General features: G+C 43.8%; 1 non-coding gene and 1 pseudogene across 1 annotated transcript; both read right to left on the reverse strand.

Annotated features, from left to right (window-relative positions):
* Nucleotides 1-231: 231 nt before the first annotated feature.
* Nucleotides 232-305, reverse strand: Trnaa-agc (transfer RNA alanine (anticodon AGC)). The gene has a single exon. It is a non-coding gene; the product is annotated as a tRNA-Ala (tRNA).
* Nucleotides 306-1,786: 1,481 nt separating this feature from the next.
* On the reverse strand, nucleotides 1,787-6,733 carry LOC124982725 (serine/threonine-protein phosphatase PGAM5, mitochondrial-like; annotated as a pseudogene).
* Between the last annotated feature and the right edge of the window lie 11,145 nt (nucleotides 6,734-17,878).

Raw genomic sequence — 17,878 nt, forward strand, 5'->3', positions numbered from 1 at the left:
TGCTCTGGCTAGAACTTACAGCGTTGTGTTGAATAGATGTGGCAAAGTAGGCATCCTTGCCTCCTTCTTGATCTTAAAGGAAACTTTAATCCTCCAGTATTGAGTATGATGCTCACTGTGTTTTCCATATATGGCTTCTTATTATGGTAAGAGTGCCCTTCTATTCATAGTTTGTTGAGTGCCTGTCTTGAAAGGTTGTTGAATTTTTCTTCCTTTCTTTCTTTTGTGTGTGTGTGGTGCTGGGGATTGAACCCAGGACCTTGTGCATGCTAGGCAAGCACTCTACCAACTGAGCTACATCCACACTTCTGCATCAATTAAGATGATCATGGGTCCCCCGCACCCCCGCCCCCATTTTGTTAATGTGGTAATGTACTACATTCATCAGTTTTCGTGTGATGAACCATCCTTCCATTCCAAGAATAACTCCAATTGTCTTTGGGTTTATAATCCCTTTGATAATGCTTCTGAATTTTCTTGGCTAGTATTTTGTTTAGGTTCTTTGCATCGATGTTCATAAGGGATATTAGTCTGTAGTTTTCTTTTCTTGTGTCTTCATCTAGCTTTGGTATCAAGATAATGTTGGTCTTACAGAATGAGTTTCAAAGTGTTCCCTCCTCTTCAATTTGGAAAGTTTGAAAAAGATGTTCTTTACATGTTTGCTATAATTCATAGCCATCAGATCCAGAGTTTTTCTTTGTCAGAGATTTTTAATTACTAATTCAAAGTTCTTCTTAGTTATAGGTCAATTCAGATTTTCTATTACTTCATAATTTAGTCTTGGTAGTTTTTGAGGTTTTTTTTTGGAATTTGTTCATTTCCTCTAGGTTACACATTTCTTTGTATATAGTTTTTCATAGAACTCTCTTTTGAGCCTTTTTTATTTCTGTAGAAATGGTAGTAATGTCCCTACTTTGATTTCTGTTTTTAGTAATTTGGGTATTTTTTTTTTTTTGTACCTTTAAAATTTTATTATGTAGTTATTTCCAAAGAGGACAGAGAAATGGATCAAATATCCCAATTCTTTGTACTGATTACTTAAAATGTTCATACTCACTTTGTAGAAACTGTACTGCTTTTGTTAAATTAGCAGAATATTTGGGGAAGATATATCAGGTCCAAGTATTTTAACGCACAAGCCCAGAAGATGAACAGAAGCCAGGAGCAGACTAAGATGGAGCTGTCAGCTAGGGCTATCTTACTTGTTCCAGATAACCCTACTCAGCTGTCACCCTGTCACCCACCCACCCTGTCTGGTGAGGCCAGTACAAGGACCACGGCACTGAGACTCACTTCCTCTCACCCAAGTCCATCTGTGCTTTCAGATACTACAGTATCAGGATCTCTAACTCTGGGGTGAGAAAGTGGTTTTCAAAGCAAGATCCCAGATGAGGAACATATTTGGACAAACAATGATGTGAAAAAGGTTTTTCAGAATAAGAACAAATGAGCTGTTAAACTTTGTCCTGCCTCACCAGCTCTGGCAGAGCCCAGAGTCACTTGCTTCTGTGACCACCCTTACAGACCCGCCATGGTGGTCAAAGCCCAGCAGAGGTTGTCCTCTCCTGAGAAGGTCCTCAGCACACCCATGGGGCTGTCCTGGCAGGCCAGAGGAAGGAAGTCAGGTTGTCTGGCCCGAAGTTCTCCCTTTTCAGTGGGCCAGACACAACTGCTTAACTCCAACATCTGAGACATTTCCACATCTGCAGCCTGGACAGAGACCTTCCTTTTCCAGGAAGGCTGAATCAGGCTGCATGCAGAGAAGGGCAGAGACCCATTGGGGCCTTCAAGCCCCGGGGGTCTTGTTGGGGGGCATGAACCCTGTGTCCCCAAGGGTCCTGAGTGCTACTCGGCCATCAGGTCGGATCACCAGGGGGGTCATGCTCCCATTGTTGAGGGAGAGACAGAGCCAGCCTTCTGGAGGGAACTGCAGTGCTGTGTAGACAACGTAGTGGATGACGTTGGCGTGGCATATGAAGATTTCATAGCTGTCCTCCTCCTGCTTGGCATCCGCCCTGTGGATGTAGTTCAGGATGGCGGCCTCGATCCCAGCAACATCTTCGTAATACTGCATAGTCTCTGGCTTCCAGTGAGACATGGGAGGTCGGGCTTGATGGGTGCGCCTTCCCGCAGCAGGTCTGTGCTGACTCTGGAGATGCCTGGCAGGTGCTTACTGATGATGTCTGTGGTCTCCACAGCACGGGTCATGGAGGAATGGACAATTTTATTAAACTTCAATCCCAAGCTGGTAAATCGGAGCCCTGTGAGTTCAGCCTGTTCCTGACCTAGTGTGGTCAGAGTACGGTCCTTTTCCAGGCAGCCGCCCATGTGGTACTGGGGATGCCTGATGAGGAAGATTTGCCTGGTGGCCTTGGCCTTCTAGTGGTCCAGCCTGGATGCCAGCTCCTCTTCTCCAGATTCCACGTTCCTCTTCCTCAGGTTGACCAGAGAGAGTGGCTTTCGCCTGTCCCAGTTGGGGTTCCAGATGCCGAGGCAGGGCCACGCATCCCGCCCCAGGCTTGATGGTCTACTATTACCAATGTAACTATTTACAATTGTTATGGATTCTTGATGTATTGAACTTTTACTGACGTATGATATCTTTCTTTGTCTCTTTTTTATTTTCTTCACTTAAAGCCTATTTTTTAAAATGGTATTCGTATAGCCATTTCTGCTCCCTTGGTGACTATTTGCATGGAATATCTTTTACTATCACTTATTTTCTGTCCATTTGTGTCTTAGTAGCTTAAGTGAGTTTCTTATGGATAGCATCTAGTTGGTTCATGTTTTTTTTTTTTTAAATTCATTCTGCAAATCTCTGTCTTTTGATTTGAGAGCTTAATCCATTTAAATTTAAAGTAATTATTGTTAAGGAGGAGCTTACTTCTGTTATTTGTTTTCTATATGGCATATGGATTTTTATTTTGTCTCTCTTTTCTTGCATAACTGTCTTGTGTTTAGTTGATTTTTTAAAAATAGTAAACATTTAAATTTTCTTTTGTGTATATTTTATAGCTATTTTCTTTCCAGATACCATAGAGATTAAATTTAACATTCATACACTCTAATTTGAATTTATAATTTTAATTTCAATAACATACAAAAACCCTTCTCCTTGCAGTTCTGTCTCTTCCTCTTGCAGTTGATAAAGTAACAAAATGACATATTCCCCTCTATTATTTCTATTCTTTTCCTTCTTCTTCAGTACTGGGGATTGAACCCAGGACCTCCTGTGGGCTAAGCATGCACTCTCCCACTGAGCTACAGGAGTAGGAGTTCTTTGAAATGCATTAATTTCTTACCTTGTGTAGAAAACAAAATGTGGAGTTATAAACCAAAGTCACAATGATGCTAGCATTTAGAAGCATGTAGAAATTGTACAGAAAGTAAAAAGTGGAGTTTCAAATCATTGAATTCTTGGTTGATTTTTTTTTTTCTTTTAGCATTTCAAACATATCATCCACTTCTTTCTGGGCTCCAAAGTTTCTGATGAGAAATATGCTGTTGATCTGATTGAGAATCCCTTGTATGTGATGGGTTGATCTTTCTCTTTGCTTTTAAGATTCTCTTTTTAGCTTTCAAAAGTTTGATTGTAATGTGTCTCATTGTGGGTCTTTTTGAGTTCATCTTGGACTTTGCTGAAATTCTTGGATGCTTATATTAATGTTTCTAATCAAATTTTGGAATTTTTAAGTTATTGTTCTTTCAAATAGTCTCTCTGCCCCTTTCTTTTTTCTTCTCATTCTTGGACTCCCATAATGTGTATGTTGGTCGGCTTGATGGTGTCCCACAGGTCCCTTTGGCCCTTTTAACTTCTCACCAATTCTTTTTCTTTCTATTCTTCAGACTCTATTAATCATTTCCATTGCCCCATGTTCAAGTTCACCTATTTTTCTTTTGCCTGTTCAAATCTGCTTTTGAACTCTCTAGTGATTGTATTTATCAGCTACACGATTACTATTTTCTTAGGTGTTTTGTGTATTTACTGAAATTTCTAATTTGCTCATACATCATTTTCTTAGCTTAACCCACATCTTCCTTTAGTTTTTTAGATCATCAAGAGAATTGTTTATGACTGGGATGTAGCTCAGTAATAGAGTGCTTGCATAACACACACAAGGCCCTGGGTTTGGTTTGATTGCTAGCATAAAATAATTTAAAAAAGAGTTGTTATAAAGATTTTCTTAAGTAGATCTGCCATCAGGCCTTTTTCAGAGACAGTTTCTTCTCCCTCTGGTTTTTTTTTTTGTGTGTGTGTGTGTGTGTGTGTCGGGGATTGAACCCAAGGGTGTTTAAACACTGAGACACAGCTCTTGCCCTTTTTTTTTTTTTCTTTTGAGGCGGAGTCTCACTAAGTTGCTTAGAGTCTTACTAACTTGCTGAATTTGGCTTTGAACATGGTATTTTGCTGTTCTCCTTTCTTTCAAGGATGACACATGGGGAGACAGATTCCTGGTACTGCCTACTCTGTCATCTTACCAGAATCCCCTGGAACAGATTATTATCACATAGAGAACTATTCTGGAAACTTTGTCTGAGTCAGTTTAAGTTATAAGAACAACAACAAAAATATGTTGCATTTTGTAACCTTTAAAGCACTTTATACATTATCTTATCTCCCCCTCCTTTCTTCCCTCTGTATTCCTGGTCTCCTCCTTCTTTCCTTCCTTCATTCAAACCAATTTAGTTTTTCCCCACACTTCCATTCTATGGATTATCCATTTTATTCCTCCTGTTCTGCCCCTTTTCAGTCTTTGGCCATTCTTTCTGTTAACCCTTTCACTGCAGGGAGGAAGTGGATAGTGAGATTAATTGCTGACAAAAAGTGGGGTGTTTATTGGATGTTGATTTCCTGTATTTGCTCCAGCCTTTCTTCCCTTTGGAGGATCTGAGACAATTGAGATAGTTGAGAATTAATTTATTTTTGTGAGCTCTAGGAAACAGGAATAAAGAAAGGATATGGAACAGGGAAGGAAACAATTAAACCAAGATAGACATTGTTAAGAAATGTATTTGTAATTCTTTTTTTTTTTAATTTTTTTTATTATTGTAAACAAATGGGATACATGTTGTTTCTCTGTTTGTACATGGCGTAAAGGCAAACCATTTGTGTAATCATAAATTTACATAGGGTAATGTTGTTTGATTCATTCTATTATTTTTTCCCCTTCCCCCCCACCCCTCCCACCCCTCTTTTCCCTCTATACAGTCCTTCCTTCCTCCATTCTTGCCCCCCTTCCTAACCCTAACTCTAACCCTAACACTAACCCTTCCCACCCCCCATTATGTGTCATCATCCACTTATTAGCGATATCATTCGTCCATTGGTTTTTTGAGATTGGCTTATCTCACTTAGCATGATATTCTCCAGTTTCATCCATTTGCCTGCAAATGCCATAATTTTATCATTCTTTATGGCTGAGTAATATTCCATTGTATATATATACCACATTTTCTTTATCCATTCATCAATTGAAGGACATCTAGGTTGGTTCCACAATCTGGCTATTGTGAACTGAGCAGTTATGAACATTGATGTGGCTGTATCTCTGTAATATGCTGATTTTATGTAATTCTTTTTTTAAAAATAACATTCTATAGATAAAAATGCAATCTTACAGGAATATACAATAGCTTCTCACACAGAGATGACCCTGAAGCTCTTCTGGAAAGGTTTCCCCTTCTAGATCCCTGGCCTTGCTCAAGGGCGAGAAGGCGTGGCAGGCAAGACCTTTAACAACGGGATGGTCTGATTACAGACTGTACAGCAATATTTACCCCAGGCAGACTGTGAAGTCCTTGAGACTGGAGGGGCAGGAGTGGGGGTGTGCAGGTGTGTGTGTGGGATGGTGACACAGAGGCACTGTCCACCTCTCGGCACCCCTCTCTCTGAGAACAGGTATGATACAGGTTGGGTTGGGGGCATGAAGGCGGTCCGAGCAGGAGGATGTGAGGACAGGATGGACAGGCTTCATCTGGACCTTCTTACATGGGGGGGCGTTTTGCTCAGTAGCTCTGGCATGTTGGAATAAAAGAGCAATGTTACGAAGGTAATAGTCATTCCAGTGCTTCACCCACTGGGATGTGTCACCCTACATCTTAATGAACTTGTGTGTTTTTTCTCCGGTCCTTCCCGACAATTATAGATATTAGAATAACCTGGTTATTCCTTTGTCACCCCTGGCCTATTTCAGTGCAGAACCTCTGTCCCACTATGGCATAGGAGAATCGCATGTGTTCTGGGAGGGTAGGACTCAGCTACAGAGTGGTGCCTGGACCATGGGTAGGGAAGCTGAGGGATGGATTCCGAGCTCGGGTGGTGGGATGCAGCTGACGCAGGGTCGGGATGGTGTGGGGAAGCAGGGAAGTGCCCACAGCGTTTGGACCTCTGAGATGCCTTCTCAAGGAGCCCTTTGCACAGCATTGTTAATTTACAAACCATCTGTCCTTGATTCTCAAGTCCCTGCCCGACTTTGTGTAGTTTCTCCATGTTGGGAAGTCTTGGGGGAGCATCTGGTGATGTCACTTTTACGCTCTACAGAAAGGAGACTTCTCCCTTTTCCTCTCGTCAATTCAAGAGAGACTTCTTCAAGGGGGTCTTAAACATGCACCCTCAGGTTCTGTTGCAAGTGAACCCTGCTTACCTGGTGCTGGCTCACCCTCCTCTTCCTTACCCTCCTTCATATAATCTTGAGGGCTCTAAGAATACCAGGTAGGAATTCTCCAGGCCCATGGAGTGACCAAGAACTATTCAGTCCATTCCTGCATGTCTTCACATAGAAATTACCTCTTTTAAAACCTACGCCCTCTTCTACCAGAGCTTCCACCAGATAATGACCTTGAGGAAGTCCACGAGTGATATTTTGGATGGAAAGTTGATATAAATGGCATGTTATCCATTTTGGAAGGTTCACACAAGTCAAATTATTTAGATTCTGAAAACTGGGATGCACAGGATGCCTCACACAGGGGGCACACCCCTGAAGGAACCTGATCTGAAGGGAGAGAATTTGGATGTGGTGACATGACATATGAAACTTCTCTCTAATTACTGAACCTTTGTCCTGTGTTCCTTTTTGTTAGCAGAGACTTTAGAGAATTTTTCTAGGAAATCCCAACTCTGACTCCTCTTGAGGTTGCACTGCTTTGTCATTCTGGGCACATCCAGCTGCAATCTCCACTCCTGTTTCAGAGGTTTTCCTGTTTAAAAGGTTTTTCTGATATACCAGAGTCCCAGGTCTTTACCAGCTCATGGGCTGTGGGCCAAACTTCTTCAGGTCACTGCAGGACAAAGTGTCGATTCTAAGAGTGGTAGTAATTTCTCAGTGCAGATAAATGGTATTTATTCCATGATATTAATAGGTTCAGATGGCACCGTTTCCACCCAAGGAAGTTGCTCTGGTTCTTTCTGTGTCCCCTCTGCAAGGTTCTCAGCTGTCTATGGAAAAGTCACTGATAAGGAATTCAACATCATGCTGGTGCTTTATGGTATGTGTGTGTGTGTGTGTGTGAGAGAGAGAGAGAGAGAGAGAGAGAGAGAGAGAGAGAGAGAGAGAGAGAGCGAGAGAGAGAGAGAGAGAGAGAGAGAGAGAGAGAGAGAGAGAGAGCAACAAAACAACAAAACATTGTTTTGTGGCAACAGATACCAACACACCAGGCAAACATTTCTACCAGATTCTCAGTGTTGTGGAAACACTTGAATCTCACTTTCTCAATCTCTTTCTCTCTCTCTCTCTCTCTCTCTCTCTCTCTCTCTCTCTCTCACACACACACACACACACACACCATAAAGCACCAGCATGATGTTGAGTTCCTTATCAGTGACTTTTCCAAAGGTAAAACCAGAAATAGTATAAAAATCTGCACAGGGACTCCTTTCAACTCTGTCCCTCTCACTAGGCTGAGGGGAGAAGGATAGTGGGGAGTTGGGGAGGAGGAGAGGACAGAGGACTTCCTAGGAAGGGGCAAAGGTGCACCATCCCTCATCTCTGAAATCCTAGGTTACTTCCCACTTCACAGCCTTCCCTTATATCACCCCAAGAAGCAGCTCCTTGAGAGCCTGGCCTTGGGTGGCTGAGATGGGGCTTCTCTGGCCTTTCACAGGAGCCTGTTTCAGGCTGTCGATGGCTAACGCAGGGTAGGGGCATCTGCCAGGTGACCTGACTCGGTGGGGAAGACAACCCCGGGTTGGAATTGTAATTTTCTCATTTTCTAAAGTAGATCCTTGAGGCTCTGGCCTCTCCATGGTGCTGGTCATTATGGGTGGCTGAACTGAGCACTTCTTTCCATCAAATGGGAACAGACACCTGGGGAGTCAACACCTGCCCTTCTCTTGCCTCAACTTCCCCTCTGGTTTTTTGTGGTGACATTTCTCTCAGAGGCAGGTCTTTAAAAGGCAGAATTTGCCTGGACTCTAAGAGCAAGTTTTTGACTCCGTGGGTTTTGAGCAGCTCTTCTGGAAGTCAGATGACCTTTTTTTAGCCTCTTTGCTAAAGGGTTTCTAACTCCTAGACCATGAAATTTCAATTATTATATGTCCCTAGGGACAGGGTGCCATTATCCTCCTTAGCAACATTTTCAATATGGGTTCATGAGGCTATCACCCTGACCACGAGGGTTCCACTCACACCTAGCCTAAATCCTCTATTTCTCTGCCTGTGGGCTCTGGGGGGTGGATCAACTGTCCCCTGTAGAGCAGCCACCATCCTCTGCTGACTTCCAGTCCCCTCCTTCTCAGGGTGTTCTGATCCTCACAAGGACATGGCTTTGCCATGGGAAGGCACACTCAGCAGATGCCCTCCTGTCTTCAACTGGTCAGTCCTGGATGGAGAAGGGCTATGAGAAAGTGACAGGCACCTGGAATTTAGAACCAGGGAAACAGGAGGGAGAATGACACAGTCTTGCACCTGACCTTGATTATTCTAGTCAAAGGGAAGATTGAGGTTAGGAAGTGGGAATGGGGTATGCCTAACAGCTGCTGAACCAAAGCAGGGGAAATTTCATGAATCAAGCAGAAACCCAGGAAAAATTCTCTCTCTTCTACAGAAACTGTCTAGAATCAGGCAGCAAGGAGACAGCTGGCATTCTTTCTGCTCAAGGTGCCCAAGGCAAAACTTGTGGAAATAGAGGACGCAGGGCTAATCAGAGGAAAATGAAATTTGCCAAACTGCAGAATGTGACTGCACTCCTTCAAGTCCCTTTGGTCCTCAGTCACTGGATGCTTTTCTCCTGGCACTCAGGGGCTGTCAGAAGGACTGCAGAAGACTTGACATGGTCATGGTGGAGAGTAGACATACTCAGTCCAATGTGGATATGGGTCGCTGGTTTCACTACTTGTTTCACCCATCCATCATGGTGACAAGCACCACATGTCAATCTTACACTAAGTCAAGCTAAGAAAGACCCACTGTTCTGGAGAGGGAGTGCTCATTTGCATCCCTTTCCTTCCTGGTACCAAATGGCAGGGGACACCATGTCCCTGATGATGCCACTCTCTTTTTGTTTTTTGGTAGTACAGGGGATTGAACCTAGGGATGCTCTATCACTGAGCTACAACCCCCAGCCCCAGCCATTTTAATTTTTTATTTTGAGACCAGTCTTGATAAGTTATGGAGGCTGGTCTTGAACCTGTGATCTTCCTGCCTCAGCCTCCCAAGTTGCTGGGATTATAGACGTGTGCCACCATGCCTAGCTCTGCTGATGCTATTCTTATTGGGTGCAGGAGGAAGACCATTCTGGTCTTCTTTCCTGTGTTGGCTATGGAGAAGGCAGTCCATGGAAGTGAGGGTGAAAGGCTGGGGAACCACATTGGGCAGGACACCGAGGAGTTGTCAGGAGCCTAGCCTGCAGCCCATGCCATTGCACAATGGCACTTGGTGAAGCAGACTGGAAGTTCAAAAGGAAAAGAGAAGCAGAATGAAAAGGTTGAGTGTGCATGAGTGTGTGTGTGTGCAAGTGCATGCATGTGTAGGTCAGTGTGCATGTGTGTGTGTGTGTGCTCAAGCGCATGCTTGTGTAGGATCAATCAAAATTCCAAATTTCTATCTAGGGGCCAAATGTAAGCAAGAACCAGATATCAATTCAAAAGGGCTCCCCTCCCCATCATAACCAAAATCTCAGCAGCACAGTGGTAGAAATTTTGGGAAACAGGATAAAGAATGAGACTTAATCTTAATTTCCAGAAGACTTTGTCAATACTGAAAGGAACCATGAGTGTCTGGGTGGGTTGAGCATGGAAAACCATGAAAAACACTGTTTCTAGACTCCGGTTAACTTGGGAGTATCAGGTACGTTTTTCCATGTTTCCATGAATCAGTTAATAAGAGTGCAACTCATCTTCACCAAGGAATGGACTGCCCCCTACTGTAATTTCTAACCAGCTGGTACTGGAAGAGATCCAGTGGGTAAATTCTGGGTGAACTGTTGGGTCCTAATTTCTCCCAAACAGTCCTTTTTCAAATGTCATTGGTGTAATTGAAGGACACAGCACTAACAAGGTGATGGTCCATGTAGGTGCCAATGAGCATAAGAGATGCCCCCACAAAATCTGTTTCCTCCTCCAGTGTGAATTCCTGATACTCTCTCTCTTGTTGGGGTCCCACTTCACTGCCACATACATTAGTGTGGGTCTGGAGGGAATCCTGCTGTAGTGTGAGGAAAGGATGACATGAGTCTGACAGAGAGTGCCTTCTGTAAGGTTCAAGGATTCACCCAGTTTCCTCTCTCTAGCAGGGCTAGCTGCATTTGGGTAGACCAGGTGTCTGAAGGAAGGCTACCACTCCTCCCACCAGCTGGACCTTAACTTCATCCTCTGTCAATGTGGGAGTTACTGAGGAACCCAAACCTTTGTGCTTTGGGAGTGAGCAGAAAAGCGAGCCACCATTTCCTAGGGGGATGTTCATACCTCACTGCACCTCATGGAAAGGCTGTTCTTGGACAAGAACTGAGTCAGAGAACCACAGCAGAGAGGAGAGAGTGAAGACCTGAATGAAACATGTCCTGGTCTCTCAAAGCAAGTCGTGGTACACATATACCCTATCACAGGAGTTTGGAAGAATTCAGGGAAAAGGAAGTGAACACAAGATATGCAAAACAGTCATGTCTGAACCTGTTTGTGGATAGCAGAGTAATGACTGTTGCTGGGGATAACTTGGTGCATGGTACAACTGAAAAGAAAAACACTTCCCTTTCCTCCAACCACATATAGAGAAGCACTTGAGTTCAATGGTAAAGCTTGTCATACTACAAATACAAAATGGTTTATTTAACATGCAGCAAAATATACAAGAAGTGAACTCAGAAATAAACTTAATTCATTACATTCACTTGGCACAATTGCAATTCAGTTTTTAAAAAAATATTTGAAAATACTGAAACTGACCTGAATTCAAGTACAATGGTTTCAACAGAAACATCATCAATGCAATAAAACATTGCACGAATATATCGAAGAAAAATGCCTTCTTGATTTTTTTCCCTTAAATTTCTGTGTGTTAAAACAGTTCTAAAGCCAACACGACTCACAATCATATTTTTAAAATGAATATTATTGCACTGTTTTTGCATATCTTGAGGAAGAGAAAATGGAGAGTTCCTGATTTCAGAAGCAGAGACAGAGGTTTATTTTTATTTTCAAATACAAAATGATCTCCCCTTAGTTAAGCCAGAAAGGGGAAACTCTGCACTCATCTGTGTGCATGGGCACACTGCATGGGTGCATATACACACGTACAACATAGACATGCACACAGACAATCCACTACACAACCACCCACACACCTAGCATATGAAAGAAACCAATCCAATCCCCCTCATGTGCAAGACCTATCAAGTACATGTTCAATTACCCTTAAATTATAACAAATTATAGGGCATACACGATGGCTGGTAAAACTCCTACAGCAGCTACTGAACCTCTTGGAAAAAGGAAGCCGCAACTGTCTAAATAATACAGTAAAATCAAACCTGGTTTATATACGCAAAAGCAAAAGTGAAAACAGTAAGGTGGGTGGCTACAAAATTTGTAAATGCTCTTCTTCTTTCCTCTCCCGGGAAAACAAAAATAAAACACCCCCGCCTCCAAAAGAAAAGAAAAAAGAAAAAGAAAAAGAAAAAGGAAAACCCTGCAACATGCTGCCAAGAAAAATGTCAAACCATAAAACAAAAGAGCGCTCAAGGGAAGCTCAGTACCACCTCGTTCGGTGAGAGTTGGCGGCCCCTTCCTCCGGTAGCGCCAGCTTGGTCCTGTCCCGGCTCCCGCTGACGCTGGTCGGGCTCTGCAACTCGGGTCTGCAGCTCGCGTGGCTTGCGCAGGCAAAAGGATCCTGTTGTGGCGAGCGGAGGTGGCCGGGGCTGCAGCCGCTGGACTCGGGGTGAAGCCGCCACTCTGCCCCTGCCGGGATCCCCGCGCGCCTGCCCCCAGCGCTGCTTCCTCCACCGCCGCCGTTCCTCGTCCTTCTCCGGTGGGCTGGCCCCTCTTCCTTCTCCAAATGCACGGGACCTGGCTTTATGGGGACAGTGAGGCTCATTCAGAATGTGTGCAAATGATTTTTTACAAGCGAAGTTGAAAGACACCCGTTTGCTCGAGGGTCCTTTCTGAGCGAGCTGCCACAGGGATCCTAGGTCCTCTCGGGTTGGAGGCGACGCCGACCCGGCGCAGGGCTGACAGCGCAGGACCTGCACCCGGGCCTCGCTCTTGGCCGAGATCTTCCGCCCGCTTCTCGCCCGTCGCTCGGTGGACACACTGCCTCGCAGCTTCTCTTGCCCCTGAAAAGCGGGCTCTCACACCAACCAGCTCTGCATCTTGTCCCGACAGAAATGAATGAAGACGCTGTTCCGGTTAACTCCGGGTCACGAGAACAGTGAGGCACTTCTGGAAGGAACCCATTAGGAACATTGAAACAAATTTTAAAAACCCGGCGTCTCCCAGCCCTGCGACTACAGGCTGCTGACGTAGACCCTACTGTCCTGGAGCTCCTCCTCGCTCCAGCCTCGCCCCAGGGCGCGCGCACAGCTCCCGTCCTCCTCGCCGCCCGCCCTGTCCTGCCCCGGGTCCCTGCAGTTCACAAAAGGTAGTAGGGTGCCGTTGGGGCTCTGCTGGGCGCCCCCACTGAGGATGCTGTCGGCCGCGTTCTCCATCTCCTCTATTGTCATGTCGCAGGCGTCCGCCAGCTCCTGGGTCGTGACCTCGATGAACTTGGCATCTTGAGCAGACTGCCCCAGTCCTTCTGAAATCAAGACCTACCAGGGGAGGGGATGGAGAGAAGCAGAGCTGCTATTAGAGGGTGGAGACAGTGTCGCAGCCTACCTCCCCGGGATTTCTCTAATTCCCTCCAGCACTTTTCCTTTGAAAATGTTTCTAGGAAGCTTGTCATTCTGGTCACTCTCCTTTGATTTTGTTCCAGTATGTTAAAGGTCCCTTAAGATGTGGTGCCAGACAGAGGAGAGTGGAATTGAGATTCTGGTTCTAAACCAGTGACTCTCAATCCTGGTTGTACATTAGAGTCATTTAAGAGCTTTGGAAAAATCTGTTTAATTTGTCATGGGTTTCCAGAGCTCTGCCAGTCATCCTGAGCAGTCAGGTCTGAGAACCTTGACCCGACCTTCCATGCACAAAAGCAGCGGGAGCTCATGCGTATGTTGTGAGTAGTCACAGCATGCTGCTGGTTTTCACAGGTTTCACTGCCTGTGGTTTCTTTCTCCCTCTGCATCACCCAGCCTCAGCGAAACCAGCAGCATCTTGTGGGCTCATAATGTTCTGCACTCTGGACCCTTTTACAACCCCTGACCATGAAGGTCTTTCTACTCAGAAACTTGACATCCAACTAATCTGGAAAAGAACCAGGTGTTTTCTTCTCTATTCTCCATGCCAAGACCCTTTGCTGCCCTTGGCCTCTCCCTCCCCTGTTGGCGGTGCCTCTTGGAGTCACCTACCACTTCTACCAGGCTGCTGTCACTGCCATAGAACTGCCTCCCAGGGGCTCCAGTCTGAGTGGGCACCATGAAGGAGACCAGCCAGGCTCTCCTGATGGTGTTGCTGCCCCGGCCCCATGAGGTGGTCTACTCAGACCAGGAGCTACAGTGGATGGACAGGAAGCAGCTGTTGTGTTTCTTACTGGACTCAGCCCCTTCCAGCTGTAGGGTGGGGATGGGCTGTGGGGGCCAGGTTCAGCTACCTGGTGTGGCAATAGGGGTGGCACATGGCCTGGGGAGTGGTGGGGGAATGGTTTCTCTGGAGGAGGGGGCTCATGCCCACCACTGCCAATGCCTGAGCAAGGCAGGCCTCTGCCCTCTAAGCAGCTTTGTGACAATTGTTTTCCAGTGAGTTCCATCTGCTTGGAAATCACCCTACCTCCATCTTTACCCATTTGAATTCTCTCTTTCTGAGATCCTGCGCAAGTTTCAAGATATATTTTATGAGCACCTCAGTCTGAACTGATGGCTTGTTCTTCTAACTTTGGAAAGCTGCAATTGTGTTGAATCAAGATCATCTAGTCTGTCCCTGTCACCTCTTAGCTTTGAATTCTCTTACTCTTGGTTTTCTCTTCAGTAGAATATAGAGAATAATGATGATTGTATCATCTTGTATCATCTCTATCCGTCTACCTGTGGAGTCAGTGTGAAGTTCAAGTGCATTAAGGGCTGAGAAGTACAATGTCCATCTTAAAGAGCTGGATAAAACCAGTAGTTGCTTTATTAATTTTTATCATGACTTAGGTCATTAACAATGCCCTGCCACTGTCTAGCTCAGGCTGTCTTTGAATTATTGTTTAAATCTTATACTGTATTATAACTAAATGCTTGCATCCTCTCACAAGCATCCAGAGGGCAGGGACCATGGCCTGCATTGTTATTGTCTCTGTGACTTGCTCAGCAGTGTCAGCTGCTTGGATGTGAAGTATTCATGGGTGAGCATGACACTGTGGTGGGAAAGCCCACCTCTGAGAGGCAGAGAAGACATAGGGTGGAGGTAGCAGAAAGGCACAAAGAGGAGTCTACAAATAAAGAAGAACTTCTCGCCTACTAGCATGATAACAGATGAGTGAAACCAACTTCTAGAAATCATTTAAAATAGCACTCACGGGGTCCCCACATCCTGCCATCCTCCCCTACCCAGCTCACATAGTCCCCAATCTGGGGTTTCTGGGTCACTGCAGAACTAAGGGAAGTATAAGGCTATGCTCAATATTGCAGAAAGCCCAGTGGAAATGATCTTTTTAAGGCAATGCCACAGGCTAAGCAAAACTATTGCTTTGAGTTGAAGTAATAACTTAGCCACACTGGTCATCTTATGCTGATTTATAAGCTCTGATTGGTAATTAGATGACTTTAGGTACAAAAAAAAAAACATAGGTTCAAAGTAAGGGAGTCTAGAATTAAAACGATAAAGAGGTTGGGGTAATTCTGGTTTAGATTCCACTTTGCCTGGAGGTGATGGACTGGCCTTGATAACTCTTTGAAGCTTCCATTTGTTCTAAGATACTGGGACTATTCTTGATATTGGCACCTTGGATTTTGCCATCTTAGTTGGAGCCAGTCACACCAAAATTTATTTTATCTAGTGAATCTCTCTGGTCTTATTCTCCTTGAATACCATTCCTACTTTGTTGTTGTTGTTGTTATGGGGATTTTAACCCAGGGGTGCTTACCACTGAGCTATGTCCCCATTTCCTTATTTTATTTTATTTTACTGATTTGCTTAGGGCTTTATTAAGTTGCTGAGGCTGGCCTTGAACTTGCGATCCTCCTATATCAGCCACTGTGTCCAGCTCTATTCCTACTTTTGACCGTATTGCTGGAAGGTGATTTGGTCATGTTCATACTTCAGTGGATAGATTTTTGGGCAGTCCACCTTGCAGGCGAATTCAAACTGTAGGTATGATGACATCTGCCTGAGGGCATGTAGCATAAGCCAGTGTCAGAGGGTGGGAACATTGGTGGCACCTTAAGGAAAAAGCTCAGGAGGGATCCTGCAGCTCCTTGGTTCTCAGATCATATAAAGAGTTCCTTACGACCGCAGTTTCCTAGGTCTCTTAGCTGAAACATTGAAGATCTTACTGAGACTTCCATGTTGCCCTACCTGGAGGCTGTTGGGGCCAGGGTAGGATGTACCATGGTCTAAGACAGGGAAGACTGACGTGTATTTTGAGGATTTGGCCATCCTTCTGGGGACTATCTATCCTGAAAAGTGGTGGCCAGTGACCTGTCCAAAAATGTGGGTCTTTACTGCTAATTCCATGTTTTCTTCACTCCTTTGATCTTTCTATCAACCAGGGAGAAAGGAGAGACCTCTGCTGCTATTTAACGCAGTTCCCTGGGCAGAAACTTCTGGAGCTCAGTAAGCTGCATGGGGAACTGGCTTATGGCTGTGCTACTCCTAGTGCTCCCCAGGGGCTGTGTCCCCCTCTGCCACTGGCCTCCCTAGCCACACCTTGCTTTTCTTCAAAAACCTATGAGGCTGGTCCTTCACAGTAAAGTGCTTTCAGGAAAGTTTCTAAGACAAGGGATCTGAAACTGTTCTGAATCCAAACTACAGTCCCCAAAACACTTTACAAGGAAACTTGGTGGATGTACATATATCTAGTTAAGGAAATGTTTTATAAAATTATACTTACCCTTGTGACATGATATATGTATTTTCTATTATCCTATGCTAAGATATTCTTTTATTTGTATTTATTTATGTCAATTATTATTATTATAATTGCACATATTTATGGGGCAAATATTTATGTGATAATTTGACACATGTATAAAATGTGTAATGAACAAATCAGGTTGTTAACACTTCAATTTCCTTAAACATTTAAACTTTTTTCTTAATTGACATGTAATAATCATACATATTTGTGGGGCCCAGTGTTATATTTCAATACATATGTAAAGATGTACTGATCAAATCAGGATCATTAACTTTTGCATCTCCTTAGCATTACTCTGGAGCCTTCAAGTTCCTCTCTTCTAGTTATTCATAAGTGTATAATTAGGTTATTCTTCTAAAAGAGACGGACATTACAACCTTTTAAGTCTATATTTTTAAAAAATTTAGTATTACAGTTTTATTTATAAAGCAAAAAGTAATCTGAACAAAATTTAGAAACAGTGTGTGACTCTTCAAATTAAAAAAAGTATAGAATCAACAAATAACACTTATTGTTTCTATTTATCACAAAACTAATTATTTATGATTAAAGTTCCAATTAATGATTAAAGTTATAATTAACTTTCATTTCAAACAAATTAATTTGCATATAAAAGTAATTATAATATTTTTTACTTGCCTTGCATGCACAAGGCCCTGGGTTCAATCTCAGCACCACAAACAAAACAAAACAAAGCAACAACAACAAAAATACCCAAAAGTATTTATAATATTTTTAAAACCTTGCTTCAAACATCCCAGCAGAGGCAAATCCAGCAGCCTTAGACTTGTCAAAAGTGCCCTCTTCTGGGCAGCTTTATCATAAGCAGTTTTGTGAAAAAATTGTTTTAAGTTTTAGTTTATGATGTGTGTATTGAGTCTCACTAGAAAATAAATTTATGACTGTTGGTTGAAACAAAAAATTTTAAGAAACAGTATTTTTAGAGTTCTCTTGGGACTCTTTTATGGTGAGGAAATGCCAAGCTAAAAGGGATTGTGTGTGTGGGAGATGTGGGGCTTTCTGTCCCTGCTGAGATGATAGATGCTGTGCAGATGTTTTACTATTGTGCAATCTCATGCTGTGCAGATGTTTTACTGATGTGCATCTCTTCCCCTCCCCAAATAATGCCCAAAGGAGAGATTTTTGGCGACTTGCCCTGTATTCCCAGATCTTTCCCTCCACCCAGGGTGGCTGGGCAGGAGACACAGGGTTCACATCTCTGTGGAGAAGAGGCTGGG

The sequence above is a fragment of the Sciurus carolinensis genome, chromosome 4, assembly GCF_902686445.1.
Source record: "Sciurus carolinensis chromosome 4, mSciCar1.2, whole genome shotgun sequence".
Taxonomy (NCBI): Eukaryota; Metazoa; Chordata; class Mammalia; order Rodentia; family Sciuridae; genus Sciurus; species Sciurus carolinensis.